Below are 15,766 nucleotides of genomic sequence, written 5' to 3' on the forward strand. Positions count from 1 at the left end.
AGGCTTTAAACAATCTTGAAACACACATCGCTTGAGCCGCAATTGAGTGGAACATAGAAGGGTCACAATTCAGAAGAACCAAGAAATTATCCACGTATCTGAATACTTTGACGACATGCGAGCCCTCTAACTTTTCTGCAGTTTATTGCCCATTTTTGCCAATAGAAGATCACTCATTGAAGATGCTAGGCATGAGCCGATTGAAACACATTTTTTCTGCAGATAAATTCAATCATTCCATTGAACAAAAGTAGAGGTAAGATAAAGCAAAACCAAGTCAAGAAAATCTCGCGCACTGATGCCAGTTTTTAATTGGAAGTTCGATTCCCCAAAGACTTCTATGTTATCCCTTATACATTCTAATACCTCATCGTGAGGCAGTGAGTAGTATAGGTCCTTTATGTCAATTCAAAAACCGAAAACATCAGATTGTTTTGACTGTTTGAAAAATTCTATCACTGCCGGCCTGCGAGTTTTTTTTTTTTTTAATCAGAAATGGGTCATCAATCTTTGGACACTTTTGATGGGTCTGAATAAAGAAGTTGAGCTGCTTTTGCGACGTTCCACTTTCTGTCACACTGATACGGAAGGGCATGTCGACTTTATGTGTTTTGGCAGAAAAAAAACATGCTGAGCCCATTTTTGTCACTTTTGGTAATATACTGTGCAGTTTCAACTCTAGTTTACGACACATTTCCATGGCTTGCGTTTTTACTCTATCGAGACGAATGTCGGTACAACATTTAGAAACAGAGCCAATAGCTGTCACCGCTTTTTCTACGTACAAGCAATTAGGAAGAACTGCGAAACCACCCTTCTCATCTGACGGCATGACACAAAGTTCATTGTCTCTGAGAAACTTTGTCGTCTTCGGCAGCGGAATGCTAGTGCTGGTAGGCTTACCCCGTAGAAGCACGTCGACGCCTTCTGAGATGCATCTGTCCGAATGCTCTGGTGAGGCGTGGTCAGCAACAGAGCGCACCATTGAAAGAAGCTCGGGAGCAGACCTCTCTCGGTCGACGGCAAGCTTCGGACCTAGGGCGAGGGTGTTGTGAACGTAGTCTGGGAGGGCGACATCACTGCAAAAGTGGACCACACCCGATTGCCGGGACTTGGTTGGGCACTGTGCACAAAGGCAAGTCAGCTCTCGTGACCACAAGCTGTTTGCAGTGTGCTCGGTTCTGTCGCAGTACTCTCGCCATTTTTTTTTCTTCAAACCCGGTGGAAGATCTGTTTGTTAAAGCTGGACATACAGGGCGTCATGGTACGTGCGCTTTTGCCGGTGCCATTCAGACCGAAGAATTTTGCACACCCGTATGTCATGGCCGATAGAGGGGTGTTAACCTCCAAACAAGGCTTAAACGTCCAGAGGCAGGTGCTTGGTGCAAATGCAGAAGGTAAAGGTGCGCGCACGGCAAATGGAGACTGCGATGAGGGTTATGAGGACTGAATGATAAAATAAACACACGAAAAAAGAGCCCGAATAACTAGAAATGTAACTTAGAAGTGTGGCAGCTTGGCCTAGTTGGTATGGCATGACGATAGTTATAGCGCGAGAACAATACGACGACACAGAGACAAGAAGGACACAAAGGACATGAGCGCTAACTTCCAACTGAGTTTATTGTGCAAAGCGCGAAAATATATAGAGGAGACAGTAACCATGTGACAAAAACCATATGGCAAAAAGAGCAAAACACGAGTAAGGAAAAAAAAGCACAGAAAAAGACAAAGAAAAGTCTATAAGGAAACGAAACAGAAAAGTAAAGGTAACATAACTACTAGCGCGCACCAAAACTTTCGAGGACAGACACGGAGGGCTTGCTAATGCATGATACCTGTTCGCGTGCCATCTGCGCGGCCTCAACGATGACTCGGGTGCGCTCATCTTTGTGCTTGTACAGCCTCACTGTGTCCTTGAAAAACACACACAGTTGCACTTGAAAAGGGGCACACAGTTACAAATTGGTATGGCACAACATGACTGTATGACGAGCATAAGTAACTTGTCGAGCATAAGCAACATCAAATGCATGACGTGCATCCCATGAATGTCATGATTTACATGTTATGATCTTGCTGCTCCTGCCGTGGTTTTGTTCACATGACATATTGCGAAACTGATATGGTACGACATGACTGCTTGGCCAACATAGGCGCCAGGCCCTCGTGTGGAAATCATGACATGCATGTCATATAAGAATATGACTACAGTCACGCTAATAATGCTCTCACGGTCCCTCTGCTAGCTTCACTTATACCATATTTGGTATTACATGATGTGAATGGATTACGAAGGTATATGACTAGTGTAAAGATGATAATCATGATATGCGTACGTGTCACATAAATACATGACTCCATGCCACGCTGAGGCGCTCGCGGCCGTTTCGCTAGCTTCACATATACCAAGTTTAGTATTAGGTGACACGAATGGACGATGAAAGTAAATGAGACGTCCAGACACGATAATCATGACATGCGTGTCACATAAAACATGACTACATGCTACGCTCTTAGTGCGCTCGTGGTCGTTTCGCTAGCTTCACATATACTAAATTTGGTGCTACGTGACACGCACCTTTGGTGGACCGTGACACGCAATTTGGTGCACGTGACACGCACGTGTCATTTACCTTCGTCAATAGAAGACGAAGGTAAATGACACGTCCAAATAAACAATCATGATATGTGTGCCACGTAAAACATGACTACATGGTATGCTCACATAGCGTGCTCACAGCCGTTTCGAAAGCTCCCGATTAACAAAATTTGGTATCAGGTGACGTGAATGGACGACAAAGGTGAACGACACGTTCAAACATGATAGGCATGACTTGCGTGTCATGTAAAACATGACTACATGGTACAGAAATAGCATGCTTGTGCCGATTTTGCTAGCTCCAGATATACCTAATTTGGTATCACGTGACGTGAATAGACAAAGGTAAATGACACGTCTAAACATAATAATTATGACAGGAAAGTCATGTACGGTATAATTTACGTCTGCCTCATAACGTTGTGCTGATTTTAAAGTGTCATATCAACCATCCTCATTTATGTTTCGCATATCATCGATTTCCACTCTTTGTGGGATCTGCCAGCTTTTTTTATGCAATCATTCTCAGAACTCTCGATGGAATACGCACGGAGTAGTGCAGGTGCAAAGAGAGCGGTATGTCACGTTCAGACACCAAGTCAACGTTTAAGCACTTGCTGAACGCCCAGCCATCTGCGTTCATATTTGTGAAATTTGTCTATCAAAAATCAAACATTACGCAAAGGCACATTTTTTATTAGAAAATACGTAAGGATACGTATAATTCTAAAGACCCTAATGTTTCTCACGCTACGCTGAAAATGTGACGCTATGCATGAACAAGCGCGCTGCCAATGATATGGTGAGGCCACCTAGCAGTGGTTCTGGGTTAAGCACAAGCGTTTTTCGACAGTATTTCCAAATGGAGTCCATACGTCACACAGCACCTACTCTATTTTATCAGCCCCAGGAGGCGCTAACTGAGGCAAGGAAAAACATCAACGGCCACTTGCCCAGCAGAAGACTATCGTCTTCCGGCTAAATTTGCAGCGAAGTCTTCAGATACACAGCAAAAACTTTTTAATTGCGAAACTGAGTGCCACGAGACTTGCTTCATGACCCAAACTGAGGTTGACAGAAACGGTTGGCGCTAACCATAGTTTGCTCCACTTAAATGACGTTCGTCATGACTGAAACTGGCATGCCCGTTTAGCAGAGACAATGAAACACATAGGAGACCAGGAGGAAGGTAGCCGACCATTTCCTTTATTTTTCCAAGTAGTGCGCAAGAGCCTGTCTACCAGCCATGTCTCGTTATCTTGTTTAGCAATAGATGACACCAAAAGTAGGCATGTTTTCCTTAGATATTGGCTTATAGTGCTGTAAAGAACAGCTGCAAAGCGCAGCCTACGCACTCATGTGCTCCCTCTCATAAAGAAAGACAGTTTACATTGTGGGGTCTCGAAAGGAGAGTGCCACCGTCGGAACACACAGGCGCAGCAGAAGCGGTCGAACCAAGCATTATTTTTGGTCGAACCAAAAAAAGCAGAAGGCACAACTCTCTCTCCGGCTCGGAAAGCACGTGAGCTGCGCAGCGCGCGTGTCGTGACGATCCGAAACTATATAATAGAACAAGGCTCAACACTCTGGGCCAGCGCGACACCTTCGGCGAAATCATTTCGTCCTAGTATTAACAGCGAGTAACAGCTCACCGACAACGAAGCAAGTACAATAGAACGCGCGATAGATGCATTGACAACAATGAGTATTTTCACGTCATTAATTCAGCAACTGTACAGACAACACGATCGGTCGTGCACCTTCTACGGTTGCATTCCGCTACCCGGCCGATGCAGCGTCCGGCCACTGTGTCCGTGTTCCGAGTGAAACTCACCGGCGTCAGCATTCTGCGACCATGGTGACTTTGAGCATGGTGCAAGTGACACTTGAACACGGTTGCTGTTACGTTGAGATTACATGCAATGCTTGGGGAGAGTATACGAAGCGGAAGAGAAAAGGTGTTTTAATACGCACATGCAAGTTGTTACTGTACACACACAATATGAAACTACGTATGTGCACATGGTCGTCATTGCGTCTTACTGGGCTCAACAGCGTCATGCGTTGTCACAAGCAAGAACACTGCCCAAGCGTCATTGACCTGCAAGGCATTCGTCATCGTTACGCTTCGTCATGGTGCCCAACGCGATTTCGCTGAACACTAATTGCTTCATCTGCGTCATCCGCTTCACGACACACGGATATCCACTCGTTCTACGCACTGTTGAAACCCCCGTGATGGACAAAGGGATTTGTAAACAGTGCTAAGAGTACAGTAACTGCCAGGAGAACACTGCGTAACCAATAACGCGGCCCGGAGCATGGATGTTGTCGGCCACTGCTCAGCAAGAGACATGGGGAGGCACACATGCCACCGCCAGCCGCGGCCGCTCACTGCTAGACCAGCTCCACTGCGGAACATGTAACCATAGTAACGCCGCCATTGTGCCAGTGAATATGGCCACCATGATGCCATTTCCTCTACACTTTTCACGCCGTGCGCCGGCTGGGCATGCCCTCTCCTACCTTTCCTTCCTCCGTGGTGCTAACTATATTGCTACGATACTACAATAACTATATTGCTACGATACTATATTGCTACGATACTATATTGCTACGATACGATATTGCTACGATCTGTTACTAAAAAGGATGTCTACCCGCTTCCCAGGATTGATGATGTCATCGATTGTTTACATTCGGCATCGTACTTCTCATCCGTGGATTTGAGATCTGGTTATTGGCAAATACCCATGCACCCGAATGACAAAGAGAAAACGGCCTTCATAACCCCAGATGGTCTATTTGAATTCAATGTAATGCCGTTTGGCCTATGCAACGCTCCAGCCACGTTTGAGCGCTTCATGGACTCTGTGTTACGTGGACTGAAGTGGGAAGTTTGTCTTTGCTACCTGGATGACATTATAATATTTGGCCGTACATTCGATGAACACAACCATCGTCTAGACATTGTTCTCACCTGCCTTGAGAGAGCTAAGCTGACCCTGAACTCTAAGAAGTGTCACTTTGGCAGCCGTGAGACTCTCGTTCTCGGTCACCTGGTGGACAAGCATGGCGTTCGACCCGATCCCCAGAAAGTCGCAGCAGTCAGCAGCTTCAAACAACCTCAGTCGGTACGAGAGTTGCGAAGCTTTTTGGGCCTATGCTCGTACTTCCGTCGCTTCGTGCCCAGGTTCGCCGACCTCGCTTACCCTTTGACGTCCCTACTCAACAAGAACGCACCTTTTCGGTGGTCAGCGGAATGCGAGTCGTCTTTTTCGCAACTCAAGTTTGCTCTTACGTCAGGGCCCGTACTTCGCCACTATGACCCATCTGCTGCCACAGAAGTTCATACCGACGCCAGTGGTGTAGGTATTGGCGCCGTCTTGGTACAACGCCATGGAGCTGCTGAACACGTCGTTGCCTATGCCAGTCGCTGTTTAAGTAAGCCGGAGCGAAACTATACTGTGACAGAGCAGGAATGTCTCGCGGTCATATTCGCCGTGCACAAGTTTCGCCCTTATATCTATGGACGCCGATTCTCGATTGTCACGGACCACCATTCTTTATGTTGGCTCACTGGACTACGGGACCCATCTGGTCGTCTTGCTCGTTGGGCATTACGATTGCAAGAACACGACTTTGAAGTCTGCTACAAGAGCGGTCGTCGTCATGCCGACGCTGATTGCCTTTCACGACTTCCCCTTCCGACAACCGAGTGTGACGCTGACAACTTTGATGAATATTTGGCTGTAGTGGATACTCCGTTCCCCGACCTAACAACTTTTCGAGCAGAGCAACGCAATGACAACAGTCTCGCTTCTTTCTTTATTTCCGGAACGAACGGTCAACGTGGTTTCGTCGTAAAGGATGGCGTTCTTTACAAAAAGAATTATTCCGGCATAGGCCCTCGCCTACTTCTAGTTGTGCCTACAAGTCTTCGACAACACGTACTTCGAGCAATGCACGACGACCCAACATCTGGCCATATGGGTTTTTCTAGGACATTTTATCGCACGCAAGAACGCTTCTTCTGGCCGAAGATGCGTAAAAGTGTGACTGCATACGTTGCGAGCTGTGAGCAATGTCAACGCCACAAGCGTCCTACAACTCCGCCAGCCGGACGACTTCATCCCATAGCACCCCCGAGTTCACCATTTGACGTCGTAGGTGTCGACCTGCTCGGCCCTTTTCCGCGATCAACGAACGGCAACCGATGGATTATTGTGGGCGTTGACCACCTCACACGTTACGCCGAAACTGCGGCGATTCCTGCGGCAACGGCCACTCAAGTTTCACAGTTCATGCTGTCACACGTTATATTACGCCATGGATCCCCCCGTGTCATCATCAGTGATCGCGGGCGGCAATTTGTTGCCGATGTAGTTGAAGACCTCCTTCGTCTTGCTTCATGCCATTTTCGTCACACTACCCCGTATCACCCGCAGGCTAATGGTTTGACGGAACGAACAAATAGGACTCTCGTCAACATGATTTCCATGTATGTTGATTCTGGACACAAAACATGGGACGCGATTTTGCCATTTATAACTTTCGCCTACAACACTGCACAGCACGAAACAACGAGGTACAGTCCATTTTATCTGCTCTACGCACGCCAACCCCGCACAGCTCTTGACACTATTCTTCCTTTTTCCGAGACTGATCAACCTACTCTCGCCGAAACCATTTGCCGCGCAGAAGAGGCCCGGCGCATCGCCTGTCTTCGAACTTTCGTCTCACAGAAACGCTTCAAAAACCGTTACGACAGAAGTCACCGGCACGTATGGTTTGAGAAAGGGGATTTGGTGTGGCTTTAAACGCCGCTTCGCAAGCGCGGCCTCTGCCAAAAGTTTCTGGCCAACTACACCGGTCCGTTTGTTGTCTTGGAACGTCTAAGTGATGTCACGTACGTGATATCTCAGCTGTTGTCAACTGGCCGCCGCTCAAGCAAGACCAACATCGTTCATGTTGCCCGTTTAAAACGCTATCATCATCGCAACGAAGCCTAACTCGCCCGGTGGGCATCGTCTGCAAAGGGGGAATTGCTACGATACTGAGGATGCGCGTGGAAGAAGAGGAGAACGAGGTTGGCACGAGCGGTGATCGGCCAGATCCCTGGACTCTCGCATTGATGATCTCCTGTAAATAAAGGCATCCATCGCACCGTAACAATATTATAGAGGCTAACCATAATGATGATGACAGAGAACCCTGCACGAGCACTGCACCACTTAACGATAAATGGTTGAGGTCCCTAAATGCGGCTTATCCGCGAGACAGTGTGCGCCACGTGGCGCAAACGACTTCACCGAGGGTGATACAAGCTCACGTCTTACATTTTCACGGCGAAATTTATGCGAAAGTCGCATCGCTTACTGCGGCAATCACGTATGCAAAACACGTCAGCTGTTTTCGAATTGAAGCTAGTTAAAGCAACCAAAGCCAAAGTTGTGTGCTCTTTTTATGGGTTCTGTTTAGTGTTTGAGCGACCCACTGAAAGAGTAGAGTTTTCACAGTTCGCACTCGCCTTGAGTGTTGTCTTCGGGCGTCCTTTGTCCTCAAGGACGCGCGAACATCGCGACACATGTTTCGAGCTGTTTGCCGTTCGGGTGGGATTCTAGTTACCCAGCTCTGGCTGGTATCCTTCGCCTCTGCAACGAAACTGTGACTTATTGCTTTCATGAAAAAAAAAACTGTTGCAGTGAAATGTTGAACAAAAATTGTTTAGAAGAAGGTGTTTTTTTTCATGAAAACAAACTCATGCAATCAAATGCTAAACAAAAATTGTTCACAAGACAATGTTTTGATCATTTTTGCGAATAAACACGAGTACATGTGCACACTGGTTTTCATCAATATATACAGGGGAATATTTCTATTAACACAGTACAGACTTTTCAAATAAACAGAAGTACTGTCAATTGGCTGTCGAGTTCGGAAGCAAAATACGCCAAGGCGAAAATGAACAGCCATGTTTACACTTAAATTAGCGATTACCGAATATCATTAACCGTTTATATCATTTCAGGGGAGTTTCTCACATAGAAAACTTGTAAGACATGACATTTAATAGGATAGCTATTTTCTTTAAATCCCGATAAACAGGCATTTTGAGGTATCATTGATTTTATTTGAGCACTCCTGGAACAGGACATATGCCGCATTCGCGTGATATACGCCAGTTCACGTGACAAACTGACCAAAATGCGCGTCAGAGCAAAATCACACCTGAAAAAAATGTCAAGACGACCCAAATACCAAGCCAGCCAAGCCACTTAATTTCTGCGTTTGGTGTGTCGTGCTTCACTCGGCAGCAAAGGCAAACGTCATCTGTGGCTGCGACAGGCAACTATCCCCAATGATTGACGGTTATGCCCATTTTCGTGCCTATAGACGGCAGATCAGAAGACACCACAGAACGGGTCAATACAAATCATTGTTATATCATTTTTTTCTACCTTGCCTTGAGATTAGCTGTTTTCTTTGAGAGGTACAGGAGGCACTTCCACGATTTACATTATTAACATAAAACAAATCTACAGTCAGCACAGAAAAGAAACACTTGCATCTGCACTAGCTGCTCACCTTGCTTCATTGCATTCTTGCCTAATGTTCACAGCTATGCTGATCTTTTGCATAGTCCGCTTCAGATTCGAGAGGCGCATAGCAACATTCTCTGAGCCTGTATTAACTCGCCAGTATTTAGGACAGAGTTATCCTGTGCTAGCGCTCATCACTCTGAATGACCGAGTATTAGGATAAGAAAGACTAATGTTTTTTGCAGCCCATAAGAGAGCACGGCTGATCGTCGCTGGAGAAAAAAGAAACAGGAATAAAAGAAGCTAGAGGATATAAGAGTAAACCCCATCAGGATAGGGTACCCTTGATACACTGAGCTAATGGGCACCTTCTCTGCCTATTGCAAATACTCCGCCACAGGTACTAGAACATAGAACCCTAAGAAGCCAGCCTCCTTATTCCTCTTTCTTTTGAACTACTGCTGTTCCCTCCCACTAGTTCGTGTCACCCTCTCTGGTGAGTGGCTGAAAAGACACTTGCTAAGTTCCAAGAGACACTAAAAGCCTATTAAAACTTGGCGGGCACTTTCAAAATACACTTACAGAAACCTGGTGGTGCTTGTTTGGTGCGGACGACATGCTTACTTTAAAAAAAAAAGCAGAGCGGTCGCCTCTGCAGGACTGGTGACCTTAGCACTACCAAATGCTGCCTTTTGCCAGCACAATGCCAAGACTATTTGTGATCTGGTAACACTGAAATCAACTGGAAACAGATGCAGAACTGCTTCCTGTTAAGTTTGTTTTCGAGTACTTTGGAGGCTGCTGCAGCTTGCATTGTCACGTGTTTTCAGCGGGTGATTTAAAAATGAAGCATGGGCCACTACCACGTCCTGTCGGGAAGCTGCATGCGATCCGGAGTTTAGAAGCATGGCAGCCCCATGCAGGTGTGCTAACTTGCCTTCGTTTCATTCGGTGTTCCTTTATTTGCGCTGCTGCAATGCAACACGTTCGACCCGTGTACACGGTGAAATCCGTGAGCCCATCCTTCACTTGTGTGATCCCCATCCCACAAATGTTCATCCTCTCTGAGAAGTCGTGCAAAAAGCACCTGACGACGTATTTGGCCTTGAGGTGCAGAGAAATGTTGTTCATAAATATATCTACAAGAACGACATAGAACCAGTTTTATTATCACACTTTTACTTTTCTGAAACCATTTGTTTGTTCTTTCATTTTCTTCACATGGGCACGCACAATCCTGACAAGACCGACGAATGAATGCTGCAGGGAAGGTGCGCTTTGAAAGGCAGGTTCCAAGAGACGTTTACGATTTGGTTGGTTTCATATTCCTCTGCACAAAAATACGGGAAGCATACAGGATTGGGGCATCCAAAAATAGGACTTGGATGCGAAATATTCTAGAAATCATAGTTAGATGGAGCGTTGCCATACAGCAACATGCGTGCAACAATTTCCAATAGTAAAACCACCCTTGCCATGTCACCACGCAAGTGGAAATCATCAACGAGAGACGTCAGCATGAGCAGAGCACAGCACGGCGTAAACTGAACGTTTAACCAGTATGAGCGATTCTTCAAACACCCAAAACTTTTCTCCATGAATCATACCGAAACACACAGGCAATGTTTTGGTATGTTTTGTAATGCACCGGGTATGTTATTTATTGTAAGTAGTTTGAGAACTAACAATAATTATAATAATTAAAAAATGTCCTTCAGATGGCACATAGTGTGTGTGTCTTGATTATTTTACCTTTGTGTCTTTATAGTAGAGCATTCCTGCTAATAATGCACTGAAGCTTTAGACGATCTCACAATCCAGATTTTGCTCCGATTTAAAACGCTATTTGCCTTAAAGGTACACAAAAGTCAAATAACAATTTACGTCAGAGTGAAAGCTCAATGTACGACAACATCTAAAATGACAACATTATCAGCAACAGTGCCCTACTTATAAAGTAATTAAGGTAAATGCAAAGAATACAAGCGCCGCAGTAGGATATTTTCAAAACCATCCCGATGACATCAGACGAACCGTCTACAAATAATCACTAGGAATTGATCTAACTGCACTAAATAAAGAACTTTACGTGCATCAAGAGATGCAATAAAATGCTGCTTGTTAATTTATGTTTGATTCATGGCAAAAAGAACTGCTGAATGTTACTATGGGGAATGGCGCGAGTGGTTCAAAAATTCAATTTTCGCGTGGTTACACGGAATAGGTGGTGCCATATAGCAGGGCACAGTTAAAACATAAAAATGTCTGCAATCACAAAGCCAATGGTGGGAAATTGATCAATTGCCGTTGTTGATGCTGTGGCTCCCTCTGTTTTCCGTATCCTGCTACTAGCGCAATAAATCCGGGCAACGTTGTGCACGGCATCAATGACTCAAGTCGGTGCGGTCGGTACGCTTCTTAAGGCGGGTAAATTAATCTGCGCTAACCCGATGCGGACCACTAAAATGTGATTTTATTTCAAAATAGGCCCTTCCTTGGCAGAAAAATAACACTACGAAATTTCTGGAATGCAATTTCAACAATCAACAATTTCAACAATCAAAGTAAATGTGGCTCTTGAGGTCGTGTTTTCATTACAGTGGACACAGCATAAAGAATGCTCTTAAGAGCGCATGTGCAAAGTGAGGTTGTATTTAGTCACGAATGATGCATCACATTGGACGCAAGAAAATCAACACTCTTTTGTGTGAATGCAGACGTGTCTGTCTAGGTACTCTTTCTGCACAAAGGTTGCATTACAGTGGACACAGGGGAAAAGACATTCGCCTGGGTGAGTGCGGAAATGCCTCATGAGACTGTCTTTCCGCTTAAAGCTTACCTTGCATTGTTCGCAGCAAAAGGAATCCTCTCGTGTGTGCTTGCGAATGTGTTTGAATAAGCTACGATTGTGCTTAAAAGATGCATTGCAGTGGGTACAGGAAAAGGGACGATCTCCTGTGTGAGTGCTCATGTGCTGAACAAAATCGTGTTTATACAGAAATGAAGCCCTACAGTGCTCACAGGAAAGATTTCTTGCGTGCAAGCCGACGTGTCTCCATAAGCTATTTTTCAGCTTAAAGGATGCACTGCAGTAGTCACAGGAAAAGGGACGATCTCCTGCGTGTGTACGCATGTGGACATTGAGGGCGTCTTTTCGTGAAAAGGATGCACTGCAGTTAACGCAGGAAAAGGGACGCTCGCTTGTGTGATGTGCACGGACGTGTCTCACGAGGCTCTCTTTCCGCATGAAAGATGCATGGCAGTGATCACAAGAAAAGGAACGCGCTTCTGGGTGAGTGCGCATGCACTGAACCAGGTCGTATTTAGACGCAAACGACTCATCGCAGTGCACACAGGAAAGCTCCCTTGAGTGCAAGCAGATGTGTCTCACCAGGCTCTTTTTCAGTTTAAAGGATGCATTGCAGTGGTCACAAGAATAGGGACGCTCTCTTGTGTGAGTGCGCACGTGGTTATCCAGGGTGTCTTTTTGTGCAAAAGATTCACTGCAGTGGACACAAAAAAAGGGGTGCTCTCCGGCATCTGGAGGAAGGTGGCATTGTGAGGGGTTCTTGCCTATATGTTTTTGAAGGTGTGCGTTCATATTCGCCTTATTCTTCGTCACATAGCTGCAGTGCTGGCAGGAATGCAGTCGATGTTGTACAGGCACCAATGAAGAAGACTGTTCCAGAGATGCAAAAGACAAGCAACCTGCAAAACCATCGAGAGAAAACAAAGGCAATGAAAACCACGTGGCGTAAGGTACATAAAACTAGGCTACCGAAACAGGCAATGAGGAAGAGTTGGTGCCCATGCACTTGAAGCAGACAATGACCCTGTCTAACCAAAACCAAAGCCTTCTCCGCCCATTATCGTTGGGATTAGAACATGAAACCTTTGAGAAGGTTGCCTCTTCCCCCCCCCCCTTTTTTTAATCTACTCCTGTTCCTTCCCACGAGTTCGTGGAAGCCTCCCTTGTGAGTGGCGGAACAAGGCGTCCTTGTTAGGTTAGAAGAGGCACTAAAGCATAATACAAGTCAACATGGACTTTTGAAGTACTGCTACAGAAACCTCTTAGTGCTTCTCGCATGCGTATGACATGCTTAGTTTGAAACGAAGAGCGGCTGCCTCTGCAGGACTGGTGGCATATTCGCTCCCTAATGTTGCCTTTAGCGATGGCAATGCAAGCAGCGTCAGCAATCTGGAAACCCTGAGATCAACAGTGAGCAGATGCAGCAATACTTCCTGTTATGCTTATCTTAGCATACTTCAGTGACCGCTGCAGCTTGCATTGTAATGTGATGTTTTCTGTGGATGGGAAAATATATAAAGCAGCCTGTGGTACTGGAACACTGCAGCGCAGTGTCGGGACGCTGCATGCGATCAGGAGTTCGGAAGTAAGGCCGCCCTATGTGAGTGTGCGTATTCATTCTTGTGTCGTAAGATGTTTCTCTGTTTACGCCGCCTGCGTGCTATGCCACCGGAAAGCGACACACCCGCTCAAGCTTACGCATGCTGCGAAATTTCCAAGCCCAGCCCTCCTGTGCGAGATTCAAATTATACCAATGTTCATGCTTTCTGGAGACTAGTACGTAGGGCGCCTAAAAGAGAGACACTCGGCATATTTCGTGGCTGATGGTGGCCCGTTTGCAACGTCCTCTTTTTGATTACTTCTCGCTGATTGGGGCCCCATCTGCAGCTTCTTCTGTCTCCTTATCTTTACTTTTCTCCCTATCTTTATTATTCCATCCTTATCCCTTCCATTTTGAAGTACTGCTGAGGTGTCGCACTTAGATGCAGAGAGTTGAAGGGTTGAGCTTTCTCTTCTTTTCCTCTTTTAAAACCACTACTCATTTGGCTTTGAGCTGCGGGGGAAAGACAGTTCACAAAGACATCACTGAGCTGTGACAGCCTGAGCAAAATGCAACGCGGCGAAAACCGAACATATGGCCAAACTGAATAGTTTTTCAAGATAACATCAAGAACGTCTTCCATAAATTATACAGATTGATTGATATGTGGGGTTTAACGTCCCAAAACCACCTATTGATTATGAGAGACGCCGTAGTGGAGGGCTCCGGAAATTTTGACCACCTGGGCTTCTTTAACGTGCACCCAAATCTGAGTACACGGGCCTACAACATTCCCGCCTCCATCGGAAATGCAGCCGCCACAGCCGGGATTCGAAATAAATTATACAGAAACACACAAGAAATGTCTTGGTACATTTTGTAATGCACAAATGTGATTTTTACTTGTATCGTTTGTATACTAATGATTATTGTGCTGTGGACTCATTCCAAAATGTGCCCCTGATTATGCATAGTGCCTTCTCCACTCACCAAAGTGTCATTAGTAGGGCAGCGCTGTGGATAACACCGACAGTTTTGGCATTCTGAAAATTGACCTTTCAATTTGATTTAAATTATCATTTGCCTTAAGGGTCCGTTCGAACCAAGCTTTCTATCTGAAATTTATTCAACCATGTCTACTTTCTCGGCCACACTTCATCTAACTTGAGAAAAGGAAATAGGCCCCTCACAATCATAGCTGCTCGTTCTTATGGCGACGAGAAATGTTGTCCATGAGTCTATGCTTTCATGAAAAGGATGCATTACAGTGGACACACGAGAAGGGATGCTCTCCTGCATGAGAGTGCATGAGCAGAGCGAGGTAGTATTTAGTCAGAAATGATGCATTGCAGTAGAAAGGATGCCTTACAGAGTACACAAGAAAAACGGCATTCTGTGTGAATGCACATGTGTGCTACGACATCACTTTCCATCACAAACGATGTGTTGCAAAGGACACATGAAAAGGGATGATATTCAGTGTGAGAGCACACGTGGACATCGAAGGCATCTTTTCACGAAAAGGATGCTTTGCAGAGTACACAAAAAAGGGGGCATTCTGTGTGAATGCGTACGTGTGCTATGAGATTGTTTTTCGTCACAAACGATGTGTTGCAAAAGACACATAAAAAGGGTTGATGTCCTGCGTGAGTGAACATGTGAGCATCAAAGGCATGTTTCCATGAAAAGAATGCCTTGCAGAGTACACAAGAAAAAGGGCGTTCTGTGTAAATGCGCACTTGTGCTACATCGCTTTTCATCACAAATGATCCATTGCAAAGAAAGCATCATAAGGGACGATCTTCTAGGAGAGTGCACAAATCAACATCGAGGGCATTTTTCCAAGAAAAGAATGCCTTGCAGTAAACACAGACAAAGGGACACTCTCCAGTGTGAGAGCGGGTGTGGACAATTAGGACGAATGTCAACTGGGCACATGTGGCACTGTAACTCATGTGGCACTGTTCACTTATGTGTAGCCAAAGCTGTGTGGTTGTATGCGATTATGTGTCACATACGTGCACTGTTGGCAGGAATGCAGTCGACGTCATACAGGTGCTAATGAAGAAGAGTGTGTGAGAGACAAAAAAGAAGAGGAACCTGCAACACGACCAGGAGAAAGCAAAGGCAGCGAAAATTAACTGTTGTAAGCTACATGGGGCTCGACTACCCAAGCATGCAATAAGCAACTGTTTGTTCCCATGTACATGAAGCAGACAATGACCGTGTCATTTGAAAAGCAAACCTCCTGGTCACTGCCGTGTACTGACCTA

General features: G+C 45.6%; 1 protein-coding gene and 1 non-coding gene across 2 annotated transcripts in view; both read right to left on the reverse strand.

Moving 5' to 3' along the window:
* The window catches only part of LOC119185244 (uncharacterized), a 548,537-nt gene that overhangs the window by 190,020 nt on the left and 342,751 nt on the right, over positions 1 to 15,766 (reverse strand). The window lies entirely within an intron of this gene.
* The window catches only part of LOC119169748 (uncharacterized), a 56,353-nt gene continuing 50,871 nt past the window's right edge, over positions 10,285 to 15,766 (reverse strand). Inside the window, exon 4 of the transcript XR_012894449.1 lies at positions 10,285 to 12,852. This is a non-coding gene — a transcript (uncharacterized LOC119169748). The remainder of the gene's footprint in view (positions 12,853 to 15,766) is intronic.

The sequence above is a fragment of the Rhipicephalus microplus genome, chromosome 3 (assembly GCF_043290135.1).
Source record: "Rhipicephalus microplus isolate Deutch F79 chromosome 3, USDA_Rmic, whole genome shotgun sequence".
Taxonomy (NCBI): domain Eukaryota; kingdom Metazoa; phylum Arthropoda; class Arachnida; order Ixodida; family Ixodidae; genus Rhipicephalus; species Rhipicephalus microplus.